This window comes from Rhinoderma darwinii, chromosome 2 (genome assembly GCF_050947455.1).
Source record: "Rhinoderma darwinii isolate aRhiDar2 chromosome 2, aRhiDar2.hap1, whole genome shotgun sequence".
Classification (NCBI taxonomy): domain Eukaryota; kingdom Metazoa; phylum Chordata; class Amphibia; order Anura; family Rhinodermatidae; genus Rhinoderma; species Rhinoderma darwinii.
The window spans coordinates 41300275-41314926 of record NC_134688.1 but is presented as its reverse complement, the minus strand read 5'-3'; the positions used below and the strand labels follow the sequence as shown (position 1 = coordinate 41314926).

Genomic DNA, 14652 nt, shown 5'->3' with positions numbered 1-14652 from the left:
AGACAGTGCTCTACAGCCCCCATGTAGACAGTGCTATACAGCCCCCCTGTAGACAGTGCTATACAGCCCCCTGTAGACAGTGCTATACAGACCCCCCTGTAGACAGTGCTATACAGACCCCCCTGTAGACAGTGCTATACAGCCTCCCTGTACAGTGCTATACAGCCCCCCTGTAGACAGTGTTATACAGACCCCCTATAGACAGTGCTATACAGCCCCCTGTACAGTGCTATACAGCTCCCCTGTAGAGTGCTATACAACCCCCCTGTAGACAGTGCTATACAGCCCCCCCTATAAACACTGCTATACAGCCCCCCCATGTAGACGGTGCTATACAGCCCCCCCCCCTGTAGACAGGGCTATGCAGCCTCCCGATACAGTGCTATACAGCCATCACCCAGTACAGTTTTATACAGCCACCCATACAGCGCTATACAGCCCCCCTTGTAGAGAGCGCCCCCCTTCCCTTTTATATAGTGCGATATATCGCCCCCCCAAACAAAAAAAATGATATCACCTGGTGTGATCCTGTGACGTCATCACACCAGCCTGCGCAGGTATCCTGACCCTGCGCCTGATAGACTGCAAACCGAATGCAGCCTGTAGCCTATGGCAGAGCACGGAGGTACCTCCCTGCTCTGTCATAGTGTTCAATAGTATCTGCGTCTGAAGGACGCAGATACTATTGAATGTGGTGTCGCTACCGCTGTAGCAGCCATGGCGGGTGCTAGAGGAGCCTCCACACATGGGGTGGCCCATGTCGGCTGCTGGCACGGGCCTCCTCATGCCGTAGGCCCCATAGCAGCCACTATGGCTGCTGCAGCGGTAGTTACGCCACTGCTCATAGCATATCCTGAGGCAGGGGCATAGCTCATGGGCCCTGGTACAAGAATTCAGTTTGGGCCCCCCTACCCCTCCCCAACACCCCAAGACCCCTGCCGCGCCTATGGCCAGCCACCTTTCCCAACAGCCCCCCCAGTATACTTCCCCCCATAGCCGCCCCCACACAGTATAATGCCCCCATAGCTGCCCCATACAGTATAATGCTCCCCGTAGCTGCCCCCATACAGTATAATGCTCCCTGTAACTGCCCATATACAGTATAATGCTCCCCATAGCTGCCCCCCCACACAGTATAATGCTCCCATAGCTACCCCCCCACACACAGTATAATGCCCCCCATAGCAGGCCCCATACGGTATAATGCCCCTCATAAATTCCCCCATACAGTATAATGCCCCATAGCAGCCCCATACAGTATAATGCCCCTCATAGCTGCCCTGACACAGTATAATGCCCCCCATAAAGTATAATGCCCCCATAGCGGCCCCATACAGTATAATGCCTCATAGATGCCCCATACAGTATAATGCCTCCCATAAATGCCCTCATACAGTATAATGCCCCCCATACCTGCCCCCACACAGTATAATGCCCTCCTTAGCTGCCCCACATAGTATAAGTATAATGCCCCCATACAGTATAATGCCACCTTTAGCTGCCCCCACACAGTATAAAGCTCCCATAGTTGTTTCCCTACAGTGTAATGCCCCCCATAGCTGCCACCATATCAGCCCCCCCCTGACAGTATAATGCCCCCATACGGTATAATGTCCCTCATAGCTGCCACCATATCAGCCCCCCAGACAGTATAATGCCCCTTATAGCTACCACCATATCAGCCTCCCATACAGTAATGCCCCTCATAGCTGCCACCATATCAGCCCCCCTCCTTATACAGTATAATTCCTCCATATGTGCATAATAAAAAAATAATAAAGTTACTTACCTATCCCTGTTCCCACGAGGGGTGGAGGAGGAGATCCTTCTCCTCCTTTGCCCTGTGGTATGAGTGACTCGGCGCAGACAGGCGCGATTACGTCACTAAATCGCGCCTGTCTGCGCCGAGCCGCTAATAGCTCAAGGCAGTGAATGCTGGAGGAAGGAGCCATCAGCTCCTTGCTCCAGGATTAAATTCAACTGGATCTGCGTCCTGAGGACGCAAATACAGTTGGAAGCAGGACCTCGTGAGTGGTTCGCGACCCACTGGGGGTCTTCACACGACCCCCCAGGGGGAATACGACCCACAGTTTGTAATGTATTGTGTCGTGCAGTTTGTGTTTGTGGAAGAGAGGGGGGCCTGTAATTTAAAGCCCCCCTCTCCTCTCTCCACCGCAAACACACACAGTACAATACAACAGACAATACAATACAATTCAATACAACACACAAACATTACGGGCCCGTTCTGCAGCACACCTGCAGTCGTCCATGCTCTTCCACAGCGACTCTACCACAGTGGCTGGAATGCCCCCTCTCGTGACATCACGGTCACATGGTACACTGAGTGTACCATGTGACTGTGACGTCTAAACAAACCATGCCCGTAACCAGGAAGTGCTGGCATCACGACACATACAAACTTTGTATTAGCGCGCTGCGTGGCAACGGGGGCCCGGCGGGCCCCCCAGGCTTGTGGGCCTGGTCGCAACTGAGATCGCTGCGACCCCTATAACTACGCCACTGTCCTGAGGATATACCATAAAGGTCTAAGATGTGAATACCCCTTTAAAGACAGGATGTCAGGGCTGTATATAACCATTTATCCCTTACATCATGTGTAAAGTGACTGAGCGAACACTCGTTTTGACAGCAATGATATACCAGATATAAGTGGCAAATCATACTCGGTGTGAAGCCACGCCCCCAAAACCACACATTTTTTAAGCCTTGGCAAAAAAAATTGGGATGGAAAATGGAGCATGCCACATTTTTTTTTCTCATTGATTGGAAGCACTGGTTTACTAGTATATAGTCGTATTCAAATTTTTCGTGGAAATTCAATTTAAGGAGAACATGAGATGGCAATATGTAGTAAGTCTGTCATATCACGACACAAGGTACACCAAATCCCTGGTGAAATATAATGTGCCACATTATCCTGTATATAAAATGTGGAGATATCTGTTTTAATAGCATCACTTGTCATTCAATAAATACAATGGGTGGACTTGTTTTTGCACTTCCTGGGGAGCCAAAGGAAATGGATAATTTTGTCTTTTACCTGTCTTTCTAAAATAAATCAAATTCCCATAGATGCCCAGCCCTACTAATTAATTTTGACGGAGATAAATGAAGCCAGTTTGGATTGGCCCGCCAGAGAACCAGAGGATATGGTGGACCCAGGCTCTGATATAAACGTGAGGTTAAGCAATGACTGGGCCTTTTAGGTCAATGTTAGCAGTGGACAGCCTCAAATATACCATAGATATTTCCTCTGGAAAGCCCAAAGTACCCCAGTCTGATACTGATCATCAGTCAAAAATCTTAGGTGGGACGGGCATTTTAATAATGTTCAATAGGTATTAAGACCCCAAAAGGCTTACCGAATGGTACAATAAAAGGTTGAGGTAGGTAAAACAAAAGTCCCATTTATCTCAGGCCCCAGACCAGACCCCCAAATTAATCAAGACCCCAGACCGGACTCCAATAATAACTCAGACCTCAGACCACATCCCAAAATGTATTAAGAGCCCAGACTGGACTCCTAAATAAATGTAGACCCTAGTGACTCGCCTACCCATCATGTCGGCCCTGAATGCTCCCATTCATCTTATGGAGAGGAACGGCACATGAATTCTGACCTTCTTGCCAACAGTGGGGATTTGAGAGGTCTGACCCCCACCTAAATTACTTTTATCACCTTTCTGATTGGCAGGTCATGAAAGTAAAAAAAAGATTGTCGTAGGAAAATGACTTAAAGGATTCTGCATTGCTGTGAAAAGGTGATGATACAACTTTATTAACAATACCATAAGAACTGGCCTGATGATATATGGCAAGGAGTTTAGGAATGACAGCTGCATAGTTGAAAAGTGAAGTCCAGGTCCACAGAATGAGGAGACAAGTTGTAAATGGTTTCGAGCACAGCAGGGTATTTCTACACAGTCTTCTCATCATATTCTCATAATTCATAATCTGTGACGTCACTTCTAATTAAATGTACAGAACTCCTCCCTCCTACTATTTCAGTCCTAACACAAGGATTAGAATTCCAGAGGAACGGAGAGCAGAATCTTTGGGAGGAACAATAAGCATATATCAGCTCTCCAATACTCTCTGGGCTGCAGGTAACACTCAAGTCTTATTTCTCCTTTGCTGTTTATAGGTTTTCGAGATTTGCAGTAAACTTTTGATGTGATTTGGTTCATATGACTGCTTAAAAATTGTTGATAGGATTCGCAAATTTAGCAAAAGGGAGAAACTTTCTTGAACATGTATGAGACTGGTACATGGAGAGTGTGGTCCTGGATGGGTTTCATTTCTTTTGAAAGTAGAGGTTAACTTGGAGTAGGAATCTGCATTGAAAAAAGGATTCAAGTATTTTAAGACACTGGGACAAATGTATATTGTTTGGGCAAATTTTTGGTGTTGCCAGATTATGGGATGTTGGTATTGCATGTGAGAAATATATTGGAGCCATTGAGGGGGCTTAAAGGAGAGTGGAGACGTGTTCCTTATCAATAAAACTAAAGGATGTGCACATGAACAGCATATCCATATTTAATAACGCTTATTGTATAGTCCAATATGCACCATTTTGCATCTTTGGTTTTGGCACCATTGGCTTCCCGTAGACATATACATGTGCCCCAACGAATTTCAATAGCTGGTAATAAAAACACAAAGGGGCAGATTTACTACTGTGTCTGCGTCTAGAATGTGGGCATTTTGGCATATTTCTTTTAAGGGTATGTTCACACGCAAACGCAAAATACGTCTGAAATGACGGCGCTGTTTTCAGGCGAAAACAGCTCCTGAATTTCAGACGTTTTTGCATGTACTCGCGTTTTTCGCTGCGTCTTTTACGGACATAATTGCAGCTGTTCTTCATTGGAGTCAATGAAAAACGGCTCTAAAAACGTCCCAAGAAGTGTCCTGCACTTCTTTGACACGGGCGTAATTTTGCGCGCCGTCTTTTGACAGCGACGCGTAAAATTACTCCTCGTCTGAACAGAACATCGTAAGACCCATTGCAAGAATGGGCAGATGTTTGCAGACGTATTGGAGCCGTCTTTTCACGCATAATTCGAGGCATAAAACACATGAATTACGTCTGAAAATAGGTCGTGTGCACGTACCCTTAGACTTATTTAAGAAAGTGTTTACAAAAAAGTGTGTAGAAAATCAAAGGGGCACGGCTTAAAATGAACCGAAATGCGCCATAGTGCTTTAAACAAAAACGAAGTCAACCAAGAGTTGGAATAAGGAAGAGAAAAGTGTCTAGCAAGATGCGCCAAATTTATCATACAGTGTTCGCCCCTTTGATCAATTTGGCGCATCCTTAGACTGCCGGGTCTGAATTTATGCTGTCTAAATCTTACACAGTTTAGTAAATCTGCCCCATGATCTTTCTATGTTCCAGAAATTCTTACAGCTGATATGATGGATTTAATATTTGCACCCATAATCTGCAATGAGTTAATTTGTGGACGTTTGTATAGCAGGCATTTCGGTGACAGGCATACATTTTTTTTATTACGGATCCATATTTCCTTCATATAAAACAACGGAGACTGAAATGCTGAAATATAGCTCTGTATTTCATCTTCCATTGTCATACATGGGGGATATACCGTATGGGTCCATAATGGGAAATACGTCCGACACCGAAACGCTGCAGCGGAAACTTTTTTTTAACAGATTTGCTTGGCTCTGTTTTTAACAATTATTGAACTTTATTAGAATTCTTAGTGGTCATAGGTATTGCAGGTAGTGCCATATAACTATATTTGGACAAGAATTTTTCACGTGGGCGGATTTTAATATTTTAAGCCACTATTAAAATGACTTTCTATGGGAAAATTCTTCAGATTGTAGCAAAATACTGGTATATAGTTTCAGAACAAATGTTCCAATAAAAGACCATCTGAAGGCGTGTCTGACGGGTGGTAGTCAGATTCTCTAACCATTTCATGTCCTTAGGTTTGAGATTGAAGAGATTTTCAAGAAAATATTAAAACTCATAATACAGATAAAGGGGCACATACAGATAATGATTTATTAAGAAGGCCAAGTATAGCTTTAAGGCTGGATTCACACGAGCATGCTCAGTCCGTAAAGGACGGAACGTATTTCGGCCGCAAGTCCCGGACTGAACACACTGCAGGGAGCCGGGCTCCTAGCATCATAGTTATGTACGACGCTAGGAGTCCCTGCCTCGCTGCGGGACAACTGTCCCGTACTGTAATCCTGTTTTCAGTACGGGACAGTAGTTCCACGGAGAGGCAGGGACTCCTAGCGTCGTACACAACTATGATGCTAGGAGCCCGGCTCCCTGCACTGTGTTCGGTCCGGGACTTGCGGCCGAAATACGTTCCGTCCTTTACGGACCGAACATGCTCGTGTGAATCCAGCCTAAAGGGTAACTCGTGATCGGTGGGGATCTCAGTGCTCAGACCCCACCAATCAAAGCTTCTGACATATCACTACGACATGTCAGAAGTTTTTTGAAAGTTTAGTTACCTTTTAAGAGTGAAAGTCGGGTGTGGAGACACAAAATATTATGTTAGGGAATCAAATTACGAGCATTTATGATAATGTTGTATTATAATTTTTTTTGCAATGTAGCCGTCTCTATCTTGACTTTTAACGCATTAAATAAACAGTGACTATATCTTATCTTGACTTTTTCAATGACTTTTTAATGGCTTTTATTGTGTGATATCACACTGCAGCAAGTTATCAGAGTCAAGTTAAAGATGGCGACATCCGTATCAGATATCAGTGGCTTCAATTGGTCGCTTTAAATAAACTTGAGTTTTCTTCTGTGGAGCTTTGAAAAATCTACTTGGACATTATTATGACTTGAGATTAGGGAGGAGAAGAAACAAATAGGGGATGCTGAAGAACAACTCTTAGGCCTTATTCACTTGAACGTGTCCGTTTTGCACGCGCAAAAGTTCCGTGTGGCATCAGCATATGGTGCGTGGCTGCATGATTTTAGCGCAGCCGCCATCATTATGACACTCTGTTTTTATGTTTACAAACAGAAAAGCAGGAGGTGCTTTTCTGTTTTCATTCATTTTTTTTACTACTGTAGCGCGAATCATGCGCAGCACCCGGAAGTGCTTCCGTGTGCCGAGCGCGATTTGCACGTTCCCATTGACTTCAATGGGTGCGTGCTGCGCGAAACACGGGCAAGTATAGGACATGTCGTGAGTTTTACGCAGCGGACATATGCTGCGTGAAAATCACGACCTGTCAAAACGGCCCCATTGACTTACATAAGTCTGTGCGATGCGTGTGATTTCCACGCGCGTAGCACCAACGTAATACACGTTCGTGTGAACAAGGCCTTAAGGTCAGTTCACACGTCACGTAAATACTGCAGAATTCGTTGCAGAAAATCCACAACAAATACAGTAGCAGCAAAGTGGATGAGATAAAACAAATCTCATCCACGCGCTGCGTAAATAGTGAGCGGAAAAAATACTCCGAAATTTACATGTGGTGCGGAATTTTCGAAAATTCCGCAGCATGTCAATTGTATTTGCAAAAACGCTGCTTATCTGTTGAGCTCAATGGGGAGGTAAAACCTGCAACAAATACGAGTTGTTGCGTTTTTTGCGGCGGGTTCGCAAAAAAACGCAACTCAGAAAAAAAATAAAATCTTATATTTTCCCAGGAAGTGTTTCTTCCTGCAGTCCGGCCTACTGGGCAGACGTTTCATCCCATGTGACCGCTGCAGCCAATCACAGGCTGTAGCAGCAGGTCACATGGGATGAAACATCATCCCAAGAGGCCGGCCTGAATGACGTTCAGAGGGCCAGCCTCCTGGGATGACGCTCCTGTGATTGGCTTCAGCGGTCTCCTGGGATGAAACCTCAGCTAGCAGGCCGGCTAAGTGCTGCAGTTTTTCGCAGCGGACATTCTTTTACGCAGCGTATCCGCCCCGTGTGAACTCAGCCTTAGCACGAGCGGAGCACTGTGGATGTAGCAGGAGCTTCACAGCAACAAGAGTCACAAATGTTTTTGGTAAAGATAGTCTCACAAAGGAAAATGTATCTTCATGCAATTTTTTCCCAGACAGTGAATGACTCTATAAATCCCTAACCCTTTACTAAAAATTCAAGATTCCTAAAAAGTGTCATTGTAATGATTGTTTTCCATGGATGAAAATGGTTCAATTATTACTGGTCACGCTTCCCTTGACATAGTCATATAATTAAATAATACAATTCTGTTACCGACTGTCTGTAGCCGCCGCAAGGGGGAGCTCACTGTCTTAATATTAAAGAGAACCTGACACCTCTCCTGACATGTCTGTTTTAGTAAATACTTGTATTCCCCATGAAATAACAATTCTGGAGCATCCTTTCTTAGAAATAAACGTTGTGCGTTCCTCTGTTATTCCTCCTAGACATTTATGAATAAATTGACAACTGGGTGTTACCAGCTGGGGGTGTGTCCCTACTCAGACTGACAATGTCCAATCAGTGCTGACAGAGTAAGATTGTATAGGGACACGCTCCATTGACAAGGGGAATGGTAGCACCCAGTTCTCTATTTATTCATACATTTCTAGGAGGAATAACAGAGGAATGGCACAAAGTACAGTTATAAGAAAACATGTTCCAGAATTGTTATTTCATGGGAAGAGCAAATATTTCCTAAAATAGAGAGGTCAGAAGAGGTGACAGATCTCCTTTATTACAGCTCCTACTGAAGTCAATGGGAGGAATATGAACACACACGCAGCAAGCTCCCTCTCCAGACTCCTTGCCTGCTCTATCAGGAGTCTGGGATATTTTCCATATTTCAGGAGAATAAGCAAGCATAGTTTTGAACAGTTTTAAAGAGGACCTGTCATGACCCCAAAAATTTAAAATAGCGGCCATACCAGGATTCCTGCCTTCCCCGATTCCATTTTTTTTAAATACTATTTTATGAATAAATTGACAACTGGGTGGTCTCCCCAACCCAGCATCAACGGGGTGTGAACCTAGACAGCTCTTTCAGACTATGCCAACAAGCCACTCTGCCTTGGCCAGGGTATTTACATACAGGGCTAGGGCAGATAACTGAATATTTGCCCCAGGTGAGGAAAAGCCCAGCTACGACTCTGTGTAATGATGACCATATTGTTTGTCACTCAGCTCTCCCAGTGACTTAGAGAAGGCTGAATATAAGAGGTCTTTATAAAAACCATAATTCTCACAGTTCCAGTTGGATTATTATGGCCAGAACTTCATGCAGATTTTGTTTCTCATGGGAACTGGACATAGTAACGAGAGCCAAGCATATTTAGGAGCTCTGTTTCCATAAAATGAATCATGTATTTGGTATTATTTTAAGAGTCAAAAACTCAAAAGAAATAAACATTATTTGTCTAGACCCAGACAACGGGTCACACAATATGTTTGCACTGTGACGTTGCCCCTGTGGTATTCTTTCCAAGTGGCCAGATGTAACGTGTCAGTGAGCGGGTGTTTATGGGCATATGTAGATGTGGTTGCTCAGTCGCATTTTCTACTGCTGTGGTACATCGTCATAGAGGACACATATTATCCTGTATCTCATTTGCTGTATTGCAATTTTTATGACTTAGTTGTGGCATTTATGTGGCACTTTTTGCCAATTTCTTCCTACAGAGATTTTAATGGGGAAAGTGTGACCGCATTGAAATATGTAAGTGAAACTTTACTTACCGCTTTTGTTGGTGCAATGTGATGGGGTTTCCATAAAAAAAACGGAAAAAAGAGGTTATGCGGGGACCAAAAATTATTAGTAGTGTAGTCACTGCAGTATGTGAGTGCGCTCGCTAATATACATGCCGGTCCCCTGTTGCGCTGATTCTGAGATTTTCATAGATTTTCATAGCGCTGCCGGGGGACCGGAAGTCTAGTGGCACAGTCTTCATTGATGACGATACGACTCTTCGTCATGTGACCGGCCCCGCTGTACTCTATGTATAAGCAGTAGCTATAGTACAACGAGTACATGGGGTGGGTACAGCAGTAGCAAAAATACATTTGTTATTTAGTGCTTTGGAGCTGCAGTGTTTGTTTATCATGACAACTCTCTGAATTAAAGGGGTTATCAGGGACTTTAATTTTGATGATCAGTGGGGGTCCTTTTTCAGGACTTCTGCATCAGAGGCTCCATGTAGTGATATTTTTTTATGTCAAAGCAACCAACACCTGGACGTTAGTCTATAGGTTTGGTCAGTGGTAACTGTTGTATGATGGATTAGTTACTGTGTTCTGTTTTCCGTTATAAATAGAAACCAGGACACAGATGTGAACTGAGTCTACATCAGCGGTAGATAATTGCGAAAACAAATATTAACTGTAGTTGTGGATTGCTTTATGTGATAAAAAAAATAAACTTTAAAGGAAAACCCCACTTTGTTAAATGTGTTTTCCAAAATTCATAAATAATCACCTATCCATAGGATAGGTGATAATTTTCTGATCGTAGGGGGATCCACCGCTGGGACCCCCATAAGTTGTGAGAATGGGGGTCCCGAACCCCCAGATCCTCCTCGTTGCTCGACCGCAGTGAGGAGGACATTGAATGGAGCTGCGATCTAGCATGCGTGCTGCCGCTCCATTCAGAGTCTATAGGAATGACGGAAACAGCCGATCCCTGTACTTGGCTGTTTCCGTCATTCCCATAGATATTGAGCCATTCAGAATCTGGGGGATCAGGACCGCCGTTCTCATGATCGGTGTGGGTCCCAGCGGTTAGGCCCAGCAATCAGAAAATTATCACCTATCCTGCGGATAAGTGATAATTTATGATTCTGGGAAAATTCCTTCAAGTAACTATTTTTTGCATATTTATTAAGTAATAATTTTGATTTACATTATGTTTTCTTCTCTATTCACGTCTAAAGTAAAAATCAGAATTCCTTTTCTTGTTACCAGACAGCAGTGCATTGTGGGACATCTATATAGTTAGAGCTAAGCAGTTAGCTCACATGACTGACAGCAGTGTGGAGATAATCCGATGTCTGTTTCCAAGGGCAACCAGTAAAATTCGAAAGAAGCTCTGTATATGAATAGATAAAAAGACAAGATGTAACTCAAAATCTGCTCCAAAGCAGCAAAACTAAATATTTATAAAGCTATTCAACTTTTTATCTCGATTTATAATGTGAAACATTATAATAAAGTGGAAATATATTCAAGAATGCCGAGAATTTAATGTTTCGATGATAACAAAGATATTGTTGTTAAAAGGACGCAAATTATGCTTTATTTAATTTAAGAAAATCCTTCTAGATATTATTACACAACTATTATAAGTATAAACCTGTTTATTGTGGTTGAATTGATTCTTGGCAAATTCTGTACGTGGTTCAGTAATTGCATAAAATATATTTTGCATCCCCAATTATGGGCACAGCTGCAAATCTGGTGCAGGATTCTCTCTCTATACTATATATGGTAACATATTACAATATTACTTAACTTTTCATGTCCATATTGTACATAGAAACCTCATACGTAGCCCCCTTCATGCTCCACCATTAACATACAGTGTAAGACAGCGATACTGTATATATACAACATAGACTGTTATGTATACTGTACATTACTGATGAGGTTCTATATTTACATATAACAACACTATTACAGAAACACTCTAGTCTGTGACTAAATCTGGCCATGCATTACACATTCTGCCAAGATGCCAGGATTACATGCACTGATCCCTCCTGGTATGTTTTATCATCTCTGTCTAGGTACAAACAGTAACGGAAGAAATAGAAACCTGGGGGGGCGGCGGGGACTTCTCGATTAGTTTCACATGTTGAGCAGGAGAAAAAATGTGAATGAGAAATCCCAAAACCTGTCACTTTCACCCAATAAAAGTTTAATGTCTATGTTCAGTGACATGTAACAGGTACAACATGCCCAGGGTCGGCATTAAGAGTGGAAAATTGGACCTTATTTTCTAGAGGCCCACACGAAGACAGAACCTGACAGTGAAGAGGGGAAATATTCTGCTCCGCTGTCAGTTTTAGTAGTCAGGCAGACCATTCATTTCCACTGACGCTGTATACAACCAAGGAAAAAAACTATTACCCCTTCACCACCTTAGGCCACCAGGGAAGTCACAATTTACCCCTGCTCTTGACCACCAGGGATGTTACCATGATTCCCATTACCACTCTAAATTACAATTAACCCCTCAACTACCAAGCAGCATATAGCATTGCGTTGTGGTTCATGCTTTTTTTTTTTTGGGTGGATCCTAAAGAGAGTAAAACTATAAAGGGAATTGTGTGGCAAAGGCATTAAAGGCTATGTAAACCTTTGAAAGTGAATTATTTAAAAAAAAATTGTAATACAAATATCAGTGATTTTTGTGCAACTTTAAATTAGTTTCTATTAAAAATTATTTTTACTTTTTGAGATACAGCTGCTCTGTATCCTGTATACAGAGCTGCAGTATCATTCGCTTAATCTGGTACCTGTCAGGTCCCCGGGACTGACGGGTTCAATGACAGCAGGTCATAACTTAGATGTGATAGATTACAGGTGGATCCTGCGGGTCCGTCGGACTGACGGATTCAGGTCTTAGCGAAAGATACTGCTGCTCTATATAGAGAATACTGAGCAGCTGTATCTCAAAAAGAAAAATTATTTTTTCTATAAAAACTAAAGTTGCACAAAACACACTTTCAAAGGTTTACATAGCCTTTAATATTATCACCCATAAACGATAATGTTATTGTTGGTTTCTCCTTATCATGGGATACCTCTGTGACAATATTTACAATGTGACTATCTTAAAAGAGTAAAGACAGAAGAAAAATTATCAGAGCACTGGAGACCCAAAGCAATATGCAATATAGTGAGTGCAAGCCTCAAAGGGACCTGATCCAGAATCCCACAAATGGAATCCAAGAAAAAAGTAGCAAGGCAGCACATCCAAGAAAACAGGACCTTTCTCAAGCATGTGCACATGCTTTTGTCTTTGATTATCTTAAAACTGTGTCATACATTGTAGAAGCTTTTTGCAAACTGCAGGAGATGACCTGGGCTTCTTAAAGTAAAAACGATGGTAACATTGTAATTTTAACATGCATGGATAGCTTTGCAGCTTTTCTGTATTACTCATCATGCAACCTCCATAGTGTCTTCTGCAAACTATGGTACTACAGGTTTCTGCTTAGCAACTGCTTGACTTTCTGTGTCTACCATACCATGCAGTGAAGTGCTCACAGGAAGTCCTATCTGCTATACGATATACTGCCTCTCCATGCTACACAGACTTGTTTTAAGCTAGTATTACAAGGCCGATGTGGGCCATGTAAACAAGCGTCGATCGACGAGAAAGCTCGTTGAACGGCACTTGTTTGCTCCGTTTACAAGGAGCTAGTATGGAGACGAGCGCTCGCTACTACGATCGCTCGTCCCCATGCAGTTCTATATATTCACAGGGAGATGTGCTGCCTACAACAATAAAAGTTTAAGCATTTAAAAAAAACTAACGTTTGATGTCCTGTTTACACACAAACACTCGTTTGCCCGATAATTGGCCAGTGTAAAAGGGCCTTTGAGGCCCTTTTACACTGGGCGATTATCGGGCAGTCAAGCATTCATAGAATGCTCATTCCCAATAATTGCCCTGTGTAAACAGGGGAACGATCAGCAGATGAACGAGCAAATGCTCGATCATCTGCTTGTCGGATCATTTAAAAAAAGTTAAATATTATCGTTGTCAGCAGCACATCTCCCTGTGTAAACAGGGAGACGTGCTGCCGACATGATAATAATGTATGGGGACGAGCGATCGGTGTAACGACCGCTCGTCCTCATCCGTAGCTCCGTGTGACAGGAGCAAACGAGCGCCGATCAACACGATGTCTAGTTGATCGGCACTCGCTGCACCGGCTGATTATCGGCCGGTGTAAAAGGACCTTTAGTCTCTCCTGATTATTAGGTAGGATAAGAAGCTAATCATTTAGATTATGGTGCAGAAAAAAGTATGGTATGTGCTGTCTCTGCACTGAAATTAAGGGTCGTGTGGAAAACAGATAGATTTGGAAGAACTGGGTTACTTTGGCTACAACTAAAGACAGCCACTAGTCATCTAATATTTTATAGAGAAGCTTTGTGATATATTTATTATTTACATGCAATTATGCCTATGGGAACTTGCTCATATTGGCATTTGATATCACTAGTGCCCATACATTTTCTATTGGACCTCAATGCGCCTCAACCTTCATTTTGCATTCTCCACAGCTGAGCTGTGCCCATCTCGGGTCTGATGTAAAGTTTTTCAACACCTTAAAGCCAAAGATGCCTTCTTAGGCTCTGTAAGGCTATAGCTACATGTGATTAGGCCAAATAATGTGGTGTATTATGACTAGTGACCTTTGCGTTATAAAGGATTACCACACTGACATGTGTTACCATTTACTATTTATATAGGCGTGCTGCCTAAGAGGACAGAGATTTATTTTCTGCTTGTGTCGGGTGTCTCCGGTCATAGCTCTTTTAGCTCGGTCCAGCAATTAAGGACACATATAGATTAATGAGATTCCAGAAAGCAACAGGTTACTTTTTATAGAATAGGAAAAATATATTTGGTAGATTACTGGACAGAGACTTTACAATAGAGTAATTCCAA

At 42.9% G+C, this 14652-nt stretch overlaps 1 protein-coding gene and 1 long non-coding RNA gene across 2 annotated transcripts in view; one reads left to right on the top strand and one right to left on the bottom strand.

Moving 5' to 3' along the window:
- Positions 1-3722: 3722 nt before the first annotated feature.
- The window catches only part of LOC142740488 (sarcolipin), a 28965-nt gene continuing 18035 nt past the window's right edge, over positions 3723-14652 (top strand). Inside the window, exon 1 of the mRNA XM_075849982.1 lies at positions 3723-4130. The gene's annotated coding sequence lies outside the window, so the exon portion shown is untranslated. The remainder of the gene's footprint in view (positions 4131-14652) is intronic.
- LOC142740489 (uncharacterized) overlaps positions 10886-14652 on the bottom strand; it is a 67063-nt gene continuing 63296 nt past the window's right edge. Inside the window, exon 4 of the long non-coding RNA XR_012880723.1 lies at positions 10886-11055. This is a non-coding gene — a long non-coding RNA (uncharacterized LOC142740489). The remainder of the gene's footprint in view (positions 11056-14652) is intronic.